This window comes from Octopus bimaculoides, chromosome 27, assembly GCF_046866305.1.
Source record: "Octopus bimaculoides isolate indiv1 chromosome 27, ASM4686630v1, whole genome shotgun sequence".
Taxonomy (NCBI): Eukaryota; Metazoa; Mollusca; class Cephalopoda; order Octopoda; family Octopodidae; genus Octopus; species Octopus bimaculoides.
In genome coordinates this window covers 21,851,285-21,863,784 of record NC_142954.1, presented here as the reverse complement: position 1 = coordinate 21,863,784, position 12,500 = coordinate 21,851,285, and the positions used below count along the sequence as shown (strand labels likewise).

The following is a 12,500-nucleotide window of genomic DNA, read 5'->3' as shown; positions in this document are numbered from 1 at the left end:
ATGTTAATAGTTACCATGGGTAGCAAAAATCACACAAAAAACCAAGATATCACAGCCGTTTTATAGGTAGAGATACCAAGTTAAAGTGATGCATTTTGAGTAAATATGAATAATAACAATAAATGGAGCAAAACGCATATAAACTTTTATTTATATGAGTTTTGCTCCATTTATTGTTATTATACATACATATGTTGGCACTCCGTCGCTTACGACGTCGAGGGTTTCAGTTGATCCGATCAACGGAACAGCCTGCTCCTGAAATTAACGTGCAAGTGGCTGAGCACTCCACAGATACGTTTACCCTTAACGTAGTTCTCGGGGATATTTAGCGTGACACAGTGTGACAAGGCTGACCCTTTGAAATACAGGCACAACAGAAACAGGAAGAAAGAGTGAGAGAAAGTTGTGGTGGAAGAGTACAGCAGGGTTCACTACCATCCCCTGCCGGAGCCTCGTGGAGCTTTAGGTGTTTTCGCTCAATAAACACTCACAACGCCCGGTCTGGGAATCGAAACTGCGATCCTATGACCGCGAGTTCGCTGCCCTAACCACTGGGCCATTGCGCCTCCTATCCAATATACTGCTGGAAGAATACCCAATTTTTATTACACTAGTGTTTTTTCATTGCATTACCAAGTGCAATAAATGGGTGCGGGTAAAAAGATATTTTACCATTAATTTATATAGCAATAATAAAATGGAGAGGAATAGGTGGTATTCATCAACTTGCAGACGTACTGTGTCAATTTATTTGTTTATTTGTTTATTAAAAGGACAATTATAACAACAATATACAAACATATGCGACGTATTATGTCATATCAGTAGTTCAAAAAAGACATCCCATTTTCTGTCACTATATGTCTTTCTTTAATTACTAGTATGACATAATATGTTGCATGTGTTTGTATATTGTTGTTATTATTGTCCTTTTAGTAAACAAATAAACAAGTAAATTGACACAATACAATGTCTGCAAGTTGATGAATACCACCTATTCCTCTCCATTTTTTTTATTGCTATATTATATATATATATATATATATATACAGCACTTACTCGGTATTACCTGTATCCCCTCGGGTTTGGTTAAATCCAATACCCTCCTCAACCTTATATATATATATATATATATATATATATATATATATATATATATATATACATACATACATATATATACACATATATATATTCAATAAGATATTCAATACTTCATTTCATTTTACTATTTATATTATATATTCCATATTCTATATCCCACATTAATTTTATAAGAATATAAATAAAACATAAAAAACAGACAGAGCTGGAACTCTTTTAAATATATTCCTCTATACACAATCATACAAACCCCTTTTTTATTTTATATATATATATATATATATATATATATATATATATATATATATATATATATATATATGAATGAATATATGAATGAATATATATATGTATATATATGTATATATGTATCAGACAGACACACACACTCACACGCATATATGTATCAGGGACGTGCCGCTAGGTAGGTAAGACAGGCAGTGCCTACCTTGAATAAAATAGATCGATGGCAACATTTTCATTTTAGTGTAAAATATGCACCGAATTCAATAAAATTATGAAGGTTACTCTGATTACTCTGCATAAAATACAAAATATTTTATTCTTTTGTAGATTAGGTAGGCATAATTCGCCCCCTGCCATTCAATCTCAGTATTTAAGCTACGCATAGTACTGCTGTAGTACACGTGCTGTGTACATTCATACCGCGCTTTCTTTATACGTTATAAAGGCAGAAGTAAATCTGCCTTCAACGCAGTCACGCGGCTGTTTCGCTTATTTTAAGTGACTTTGTTGCTCTTTACATTATTTTACCGTGGAATGAGTCCATCCACGTTTTTCACTGGTTCAGTCATCGCTGATCCAGGATAACACGTACGCTAAATTGTGAAGCATGTTACACATATCACGGATTGGTCTGTGATAACACTGGTCGGTGATTATTCAAAGATTCTGCTTGGACCGCGAAAGCAATTCTCAGACAACTGGGGGTCTCTGAACGAAACCTTTTTTCTCCAGATCTTTTATCTTTTGTTTCAGTCATTAGACTGTGGCCATGCTGGTAATTATTCTATCGATCTCTTTTGCCGAACTGTTAACCTACGGGGATATATATATTATTCTATTCTTTTACTGGTTTCAGTCATTTGACTGCGACCATACTGGAGCACCGCCTTTAATCAAACGAATCGACCCCAAGACTTATTCTTTGTAAGCCTAGTACTTATTCTATCGGGTTATTTTGCCGAACCGCTAGGTTACGGGGACGTAAATACACCAACATCGGTCGTCAACTGATGGTGGGGGAACAAACACACACACATATACGACAGGTTTCTTTCAGTTTCCGTCTACCAAATTCACTCACAAGGCTTTGGTCGGCCCGAGGCTATAGTAGAAGCCCAAGATGCCGTGCACTGGGACTGAACCCGGAACCATGTGGCTGGGAAGCAAGCTTCTCACCACACAGCGCCTATATATATATTTTGGGTTGGCAACTAAGTTCCCGCCGTTTAAAAAAAAATTTTGGAATTTATTGCGTTTTTAAATTTTGGAATCTACTTTTTTTCGAGAATTCTATTTTTGAATCACTTTGGAATCTATTTTGTTTTTTTTTTTCTAGTTAATTTTAGTTAATTTTTGTTTATTTTCAGATCATTAAAATGGAATGTCAAGTTAAGAAAAACGAGCATTTTCGATACCTCCTACTTTTTGCTTTTAATCAAGGTTCTAAGGCCGCAAAAGCTGCTCGCGACATTTGTGCTGTGTATGGAGAGGATGCCATAGCTGAAAGAACCACTCGTGATTGGTATGCCAATTTCAAAAATAGAAATTTTGACCTCAAAGACGCACCTCGTCCTGGCCGTCCAGTTGAGTTCAATGAAGAGCGATTAAACCAACTTTTGCACGAAAATTCTCGTCAGACGACAAGGGAACTGGCAGAGAAAATGGAATGCTCCCACACTGCTATAGAGAAGCATCTTCACTCGATAGGAAAGGTTTTTTAGTATGGACCATTGGTTCCGCATGCTTTAAGTGACAACAACAAAAATCAACGAGCCACAATCTCCTCTGGTTTGCTTGCTCGTCACCGCTCAACTCATGGACACAAGCAACGATTTCTTTACTGAATCGTTACTGGCGACGACGAAAAATGGTGCCTGTACATCAATATGAAGCAGCGTGACAGACAGATAGATAGATAGATAGATAGATAGTTAGTCCATAGCTAGATAAATACATAGGTAGGTAGTTAGATAGATAGACAGATAGATAGGTAGGTAGATAGATAGGTTGGCAGGTAGATATGTATAGATATGTAGGTAGATAGATAAATAAAAAGATAGTTGGATATATAGATGAATAATTTGTTAGCTAGATAGATATATAGATAGTTGGATAGTTAGACAGATGGATGGATAGATAGATAGATAGATAGATAGATACCGTATTTGATGACAGAAAAGACACACGGGCGTATTAACAGCATTCCAATTTCAGCAGAGCATATTCAAGATAAGTCTTTAGACAAAATTTACTTTCGGAAGCCTATTTTCGCACATAAGACCTGGGTTGATGTTTTTGAATATTTATTGCAAGAAAAGAGTGTCTTGGGTACCTTCAAATAAGGTACGTTGTCAGTAAGATATTCAGTCACTTCTAAGTTAATTCAATGTGCAGGTAGTTCAGTACAAACAAACATAACGTAACGCATAGAAACACAAAGTGTTTAAAGATTCAAACGCAGGATACAAAGATGTTTTGTTCGTTTTACAGCGAAGCCGATTTGTGTTTCTTCTCTTGTTTTGCGGATTTTAAACCTTTTTTATACAAGCTATTTTGATGTGCGAAAGTCGAATTTCGATAAAGTTGGGATGGGAATATCGTTTTAATTATATTTATTTGAGACAGTAACGTTATTCCAGAGATCCTTTGAAAGAATTCCTTCTCGTCCTTTTATATTCGTGATCGCATTCTTTCGATCATTACCCAACATTCATATCATTCGGTGAGGATAAACAGGAAAGCCAAACTGAAGACAGCGAGTTTAGCTTTCTTTTACCTTCTCTTCCGAGGATCGAATGCTGAAACTGGCGTCTCACAGTGATGGAAGACAAAACGAGGAATTGGTGAGATTATCCATTTTATTAAAGTTATTTACGGGGCACACGATTAAAGAAACAAGGATGTATAAGAATTTGTTCTGAATCTTTAAGTTCAGAGCTCAAATTCAGACAGAGGTCTCTTTTTTTCTTCTTTTCTTTCTGATCTTCATTATTACATAGTCGATTCAAATTCTGTCAAGGTCGACTTTGCCTTTCATCCTTTCGGGATCGATAAATTAAGTAGCAGTTATGCACTGGGGTCAATGTAATCGACTTAATCCCCCTCCCCCCAAATTGCTGGCCTTGGGCCTATTGTAGAAAGGATTATTACAGAGTCGATTTAACAGCTGTTGTTGTTGGCACTCCGTCGCTTACGACATCGAGTGTTCCAGTTGATCCGATCAACGGAACAGCCTGCTCGTGAAATTAACGTGCAAGTGGCTGAGCACTCCACAGACACGTGTACCCTTAACGTAGTTCTCGGGGATATTCAGCGTGACACAGAGTGTGACAAGGCTGACCCTTTGAATTACAGGCACAACAGAAACAGGAAGTAAGAGTGAGAGAAAGTTGTGGTGGAAGAGTACAGCAGGGTTCGCCACCATCCCCTGCCGGAGCCTCGTGGAGCTTTAGGTGTTTTCGCTCAATAAACACTCACAACGCCCGGTCTGGGAATCGAAACCGCGATCCTATGACCGCGAGTCCGCTGCCCTAACCACTGGATCATTGCGCCTCCACCGATTTAACGGCAAGGTGTCAGAAACGTTAGCACGCCGAGCGAAATGCTTAGCAGTATTTCGTCCGACTTTACGTTCTGAGTTCAAATGCCATTGCGGTCGACTTCGAGGTCGATAAAATAAGTGCTATTTGAGTACTGAGGTTGAGGAAATCAATTTGCTCCTCACGCAAATTGCTGGCCTTATGCTAAAATTTGAAACCATTATTACTAACAGAAAGAAACGTTAGAGTGTCGGGAAAATGTCTTGGGTTACGTAGTTAAGATGTTTTGCATTCTGTGTTCAAATCCAGTTGAAGTGAACTTTGCTTTCAGCCCTCCTGGGTCGATAAAATAAAGTACCTGTTATACAGGGTGTCCACAAAGTCTGGTTACATGGGGATTAACTCATACTTTAAGAAATTATTATTTCTTATATTTAATCGTTTATGCTATGATTTGATTTACTGCATGTACCCAGTCTTTGTGGACACCCTGTATATTGAGATAGTGCAATCGACGAAGTCCTTTCCCTCAAAATTATCGACCTTGTACCTAAACCAGGAATCCTTACTGTTATTAGCTAAATAAATAGCAAGCTGGCAGAATCGTTGGTTCACTGGACAAAATGCTAAGCGGCGTTTCTTCCGAATATTTATGTGTGAGTACAAACCCTTTTGAGGTTAGCTTTATCTTATCCATTCGGGATCGATAAAATGAAGTACTAGTTAAGTACTGGGTGTCAATGTCATCGACTGGTACCCTCCTCATAAAATTGCTGGCCTTTCACTAAAATTTGAAACCGTTATTATGGAGCTTGGCAGTTGCAGAACATCAGCCTCGCCATCAACCGGGGTAACGTTGCAAGCGTGCTGGCGTGCCCCGATAGCCATTAGAGAGGTTTCCCAGCGATTAGATAGCCATTAGAGAGGTTTTCTTCTTTTTCTCTCTTTTTTTTTCAATCGTGTTCTCTGTTTTGTCCTATTTTCTAATTTAATTTTGTAAAACCTTAAACACTGTGAAAGCAATAAAAAATATGAATATAAATAAGTAAATCTTTTAAGAAGGTTAAGAAGAAATCAACTCCTAAGTGAACCAGTCCAACTTCCCAGAGCTGTGGGGTAAGCTACTGAAATTTGCTACACGGGCCGAAAACGCCGCTGCGTTTAAAAAGGATTGCAACACTCGGTAGAGTTGGAACCTTATCTGGAACCAAATTACTACTACTACTACTACGGTTGCTGCCACCTCGTTTTATAGTCCCCTTCGTATAAGATGCTTTCTTTAGTCCATTTAAAAGTAGGTAATAAAGATAGCTGAAAGCAAAATACATCCCATAATACTGAAAAAGTCAACGAGAGTAGCCTCCCTTGGATTGCTAACTGCTTAGACAGTTTCTGGCCGTTTTCTGTTTAATTCTTCGCCGTTGAACTGAGCAAAAATTCCTTTGGGAATGGCATCAATGTCACAACAGTCATTAGATGTGATTGGCAGGCTCGTTAAAGCATACGGTCATTTAGTGACGGTCACTTAGTCACATTCTGAGTTCGAATACTACCGATGTCAACATTGTTATGGTTTTCGAAGACCGAAAAAACTATAAGGATAAAATTTTTAATATCAAACCTGTTTTTCTTTACCTGAAGAACGAGTGCTTTCTGATAGTATTCTGATGGTTTCAGATTCAGTGGAAAATAGAAACGCAATTTATAAATTTCATATTCAAAGAGAAACGGGTCTAATAGTTGTTACAAATTTGGCAGAGGGCCAGCAAATATCTTAGTGTGTGAGAGTGATAATCAATTATATCAACTCCAGTACTTTATGTTATCGACCCCGAAAGAATAAAAGGCAAAGCTGACCTCGATAACATTTGAATTCAGAGCTTAAAGATCCAGAAGAAATGCCGATGAACATTTTGTTCGATGCACTAACTATTCTGCCAGCACGCCGCCTTAGACGAGTGTAAACAGTGAAAAACTTACCAGATAAAGAATCCGTCAAATATTGGAGTAAATTCAATAATGTAAAAATTATTCTATAAATTACAATTGGCACTCCGTCGCTTATGACGTCGAGGGTTCCAGTTGATCCGATCAACAGAACAGCCTGCTCGTGAAATTAACGTGCAAGTGGCTGAGCACTCCACAGACACGTGTACCCTTAACGTGGTTCTCGGGGATATTCAGCGTGACACAGAGTGTGACAAGGCTGACCCTTTTGAATTACAGGCACAACAGAAACAGGAAGTAAGAGTGAGAGAACGTTGTGGTAGAAGAGTACAGCAGGGTTTGCCACCATCCCCTGCCGGAGCCTCGTGGAGCTTTATCGTTGTTAAATAATGCTTTCGGATTTGAGCACAAGGCCGGCAATTTCGGGTCAAGTGGGAAATGTCAGTTACTCAACTGGTACTTATTTTATCGACCCCGAAAAGATGAAAAGCAAAGCTGACCTCGGGGAAATTTGAACTTGGAAATAGAAGACAGACGAAATGCCGCTAACCGTTTTGCCCGGCGTGCTAACCCTTCTCTGTCAGTTCGCGCCGTCCTTAACCGTTGTTAAATAAAAACAAAAAAATAAAATAGAGAACGGAAAACATTAATGAAGTCCTACATACCTTTTGAAGGTGAATGAATGGTCAAGTCACGGCTGGAACGCCTTTCGTGAGAAGATATTTCACCCCAAGGTTTACTAGAAGGGAACTACGATAGCAGCACAAATGGGTCCCCACTTATCAGTTGTACGGTCGTCGTCGTCGTCACCACCACCACCACCAACTACTACTACTACTACTACTACTACTACTACTACTACTACTACTACTTATATTAATGCTTGTTTTTATGAATAAAATCTCCTTTAATTTATATTGAAGGATTGCTCAATAGATTTGGCAGTGTACAGATTTATTCATTTTTAAGAAGAATAGTATTGACAGTGACTTCGAAGCTTTGGGCAGCTGAACAATTATCAGACAGTCCGATGATGACTTAGCTGGTCGAAACTTCGAAGTCACTCTCATTACTATTGCCAAAGAATAATAACTTTATATATACATACATATATATATATATATATATATATATATATATATATATATATATATATATATAACAATTAAAAAATGGAGGATAATATGCTGAGCCCAACTACTTGCAGACAATGTATCCCGTTGAATTCATTAATTTAATTCATAGCAAAAGTGACAAAAAGAAGAAAGAAAAAAGAAAAAGTTGGGTTCAGCATATTATCCTCCATTTTCTAATTGTTATACAAATTTGGGGTAAAACCTCCACTTTTACCCACTCCCATTGATTGAACTTAGTATAGCACTAGTGTAGCAATAATTGGGTACCCTCCCAGCAGTATACTGGATAGATACTATCCCTTAGTGGGTTGAACCCCCAACCCCTAACTCTCTCACGTTATATATATATATATATATATATATATATATATATATATTAGGCTGGGTGGAGGAGTTTGTCTCTCCCTCGCAAACATAAGGACACAGGAAGTGTGTCGAGGCTGACAGGAAGCGGTCCAGCTTCCTAGGGCTAAATAGCAGTAGTATATTCCCTTATTGGGACTGTCACGTTAAGTTGGCAGTATACAACTACTTTATATATATATATAATATTATTTGTAGAAAATATTTTTTGTTCATGAACCTTCGTTCTTTTCCCTAAAACTATCTATATATATATATATATACACACACATAAATGTCTAACAATGAGAACACACACACACACACACACACACACACACACACACACACACACACACACACACACACACACACACACACACACACACACACACACACACACACACACACACACACACACACACACACAAGTATTTCTGGCCCTGTGCCTGGCGGAATCGTTAGCGCGTCGAAGAAAACGTTTAGCAACATTTCTTCTGAATCTTTACGTTCAGTGTTCTAATTCCACCAAAGTAAGCTTTGCCGGTCCTTTCAGGGTCGACAAAATAAAAAAATACCAGTTAAGTATTTGGCTCGATGTAATCAACTTACCCCTCTTTCCCTGAAATTGCTGGCCTTGTGCCGAAATGTGAAACCAAAGGCAGCGAGCTGGCTCAATCATTAGCATGTCGAGCAAAACGCTTACAACATACTGTCTGTCTTTATGTTCTGAGATCAAATTCTGCTGGGGTCGGTTTTGCTTTTCATCCATTTGGGGTCGATAAATTAAGTACCAATGAAACACTGGGGTCGATGTAATCGACTAGGTCCCTCCCACAAAATTGCTGGCTTTGGGCCTTTAGTAGAAAGGATTATTATTGTTACGAAGGCGGCGAGCTGGCAGAATCGTTAGCACGCCGGGCGAAATGCTTAGCGGTATTTCGTCTGCCGTTACGTTCTGAGTTCAAATTCCGCCGAGGTCGACTTTGCCTTTCATCCTTTCGGGGTCGATAAATTAAGTACCAGTTACGCACTGGGTCGATGTAATCGACTTAATCCCTTTGTCTGTCCTTGCTTGTCCCCTCTCTGTTTAGCCCCTTGTGGGCAATAAAGAAATAAGAATCGTTAACACACAGGGCAAAATGCTTAGCGGTGTTTCGTCTGTCTTTACGTTCTGAGTTCAAATTCTGCCGAGGTCGACTTCGTCTTTCATCATTTCGAAGTCGATAAAGTAAGTTCTAGACAAACACCCCGAGGTCACTGTAATGGACTTTCCCTTCCCCTCAAAAACTGTTGGCTCTGTGCCAAAATTTGAGACCATAGTTAGGGCAGTGGATTGGTGGAGTCGCTAGAGTGTCGTAAAAATACTTGATAGCATTTCTAATGTGTTCAAATCCTGCTGAAGTCAGCTTTAGATTCTCCTCCCACCCCGGGATCGATTAAGTTAAGTAACAGTCAGTTATTGTGCGATCGATGCAATTGATTAAGTCCCCACCTTCTCATTTTGCTGGCGTTGTGCCGATGTTAGAAATAAATTTAAAATTGGAAAAGAGAAAAACTATAAAATTTCTTGATACGATACCTTTTACCTTTACTGGTTTTAGTCATTAGACTGCGGCCATGCTGGGGCACAGCCTTGAAGAATTTTAGTCGAACGAATTGAACCCAGTACTTATATTTTTAAAGACTGGTACTCATTCTATCGGAGTCTTTTGCCGAACCGCTAGGTTACGGTGGCCACAGATATATATATATATATATATATATATATATATACATATCGTTGCTATTATGCAAAAGTGTCGTAAGTCCAAAACGTTGCTTTTTTTTTCCTGAAAACGAAAAAATAGTTTCGCCATTCCATTTTCTTTTTACATTAGCAACAGTTTCTGCTTAGCAATAATACTTTGTTGGATGCATAAAATCGCAACTCCATGCAGGTATGATATTTTCAGTCGAATATTTTTGCAAAACTGTCGTATGTGGGACTTACTACACTTTTGAAAAATGCTAAACTGTTGTACTACACTTTGACAATTTTCATATCTTAGCATCTGAAGTAGCTGGAGTTATGATAATTTAACCAAAAGGACCGGCTATTGCAAGCAAAATTCAATATTGAAAAAAAAAAAACATTTGGCCAAATTTGAACATACGGCAGTTAAGAATAATAGCATATATATATATAAATCATTACCTATAAGGTTTTTATTCCCATGCTGGCTACTTGATATGATCGGTATTTTAAATAATGATCTTATATATATATATATATATATATATATATATATATATATATATATATATATATATACATATATATATATATATATATACTTTATTTAAAAGCAGCAGAAATATAACAAAAAACTGTTACTCGGGGTTCACGTTCCGTTACTGTCCGATGAACGGGAACGTGAAACTCCGAGTAACAGTTTTTTCGTTATATTTCTGCTGCTTTTAAACAAAGCATATTACTCTACCTCTGGTATTTGAGTACTCTTTTTTCCACCTTGTTGCACATTTATATGCTTACTCCGGTGTATATATATATATATATATATATATATATATATATATATATATATATATATATATATGAAAGCAATGTTAAATCTCTGAACGAGGTATAACCAGTAACTGCACGACAACGTGAAGTATATTTGCCACTTAAATGCGGCTAAACCCTAAGGGTGAATGTTACTGTTGCTTTTAGCCACAGGAGAACATCTTCTCCAGCCGGCTATTGAAACACATCTAAGCAACAGTAACATTCACCCTTAGGGTTTAGCCGCATTTAAGTGGGAAATATACTTCACGTTATATATATATATATATATATATATATATATATATATACACACACGACAGGCTTCTTTTAATTTCCGTCCACCATATCCACTGACAAGGGCTTGGTCGGCCCGAGGCTATAACAGAAGGCACTTGCCCAAGGAGCCTCACAATGGGACTGAACGCAGAACTATGTGGTTGGGAAGTTAAATTTTTACCGCACAGTCACGCCTAGTTTAGAGTTTTGATGTTGTGTGACTGGTTGGTCCCTGTCTTGCGTAACTGTGATGTCAAACTATCGGTGTGTGTGCACGTGTGTGGGTGTATGACTGTCGGTGGGTGTGTGTGTATAGCTGTCTGTGTGCGTGTATGTGTGACTGTCGATGTGTGTGAATGACTCTCTGTGTGTGTGTGTGTGTGTGTGTGTGACTGTCGGTGTGTATGTGTGTGTGACTGTCGGTGTGACTGTTGCTGTGTGTGTGTGTGTGTGTGTGTGTGTGTGACCAGAAATCCGTGTTATTTGGTTCAGTCGTCCAGACTTCGGCCATGCTGGGGCCATGCCTTCATGAATTTTGGCCAAACACACCGTGTGTGTTTGGTGTATGGATCTCCGTCGGTTACGACGACAATGGTTCCAGGTGATCCAATCAACAGAACAGCCTGCTCATGAAATTACCCCACAGACACGTGTACCCTTAATGTAGTTCTCAGAGACGCAGAATATGACATGGCTGGCCCCTTTGAATTACGGGTACAACCCATTTTTGTCAGCTGAGTGGACTGGAGCCACGTGAAATAAAGTGTCTTGCTCAGGGACACAACGCGTCACCGGGAATTGAACTCATGATCTTACGATCGTGAGTCGAATGTCTTAACCACGAAGCCACGCGTCTTCACAAATCCACACGAAAATTTGATTTTAAGTCTGATCCTTATATCGGTTTCTTCTGCTGAACTGCTATTTTATGTGGGTGTGAACAAACCAGTGCGTACACGAGGGCTTCCACACAGTTTCCGTCTACCGAATTTCCTCACATGGTATTTATCGATTCGGGGTTATCCTTTTCTATTCTAGGCACAAGGCCCGAAATTTTGGGGGAGGAGCCAGCAGGCAACTGGTACTTAATTTATCGACCCTGAAAGGATGAAAGGCAAAGTCGACCTCGGCGGAATTTGAACTCAGAACGTAGCAGCAGACGAAATACCGCAGCGGAATAGAACACCAAACCATGCGGCTAGGAAGTGAGCTTTCTAACCACATACCCATGCCTGTACCTCTCTCTCTCTCTTTCTTGATATATATATATATATATATATATATATATATATATATATATATATACACACACACACACACACACACATACATACATATACACATATACGTGTATAC

General features: G+C 38.6%; 1 protein-coding gene across 2 annotated transcripts in view; it reads right to left on the bottom strand.

Moving 5' to 3' along the window:
• The window catches only part of LOC128250966 (uncharacterized), a 474,572-nt gene that overhangs the window by 13,705 nt on the left and 448,367 nt on the right, over window positions 1–12,500 (bottom strand). The window contains exon 1 of one of the 2 annotated variants that reach the window (XM_089343196.1): window positions 7,505–7,651. The exons of the other annotated variant lie outside the window; for it this stretch is intronic. The gene's annotated coding sequence lies outside the window, so the exon portion shown is untranslated. Of the gene's footprint in view, window positions 1–7,504; window positions 7,652–12,500 lie in introns of those variants that run through there. 2 annotated transcript variants of the gene reach the window in all.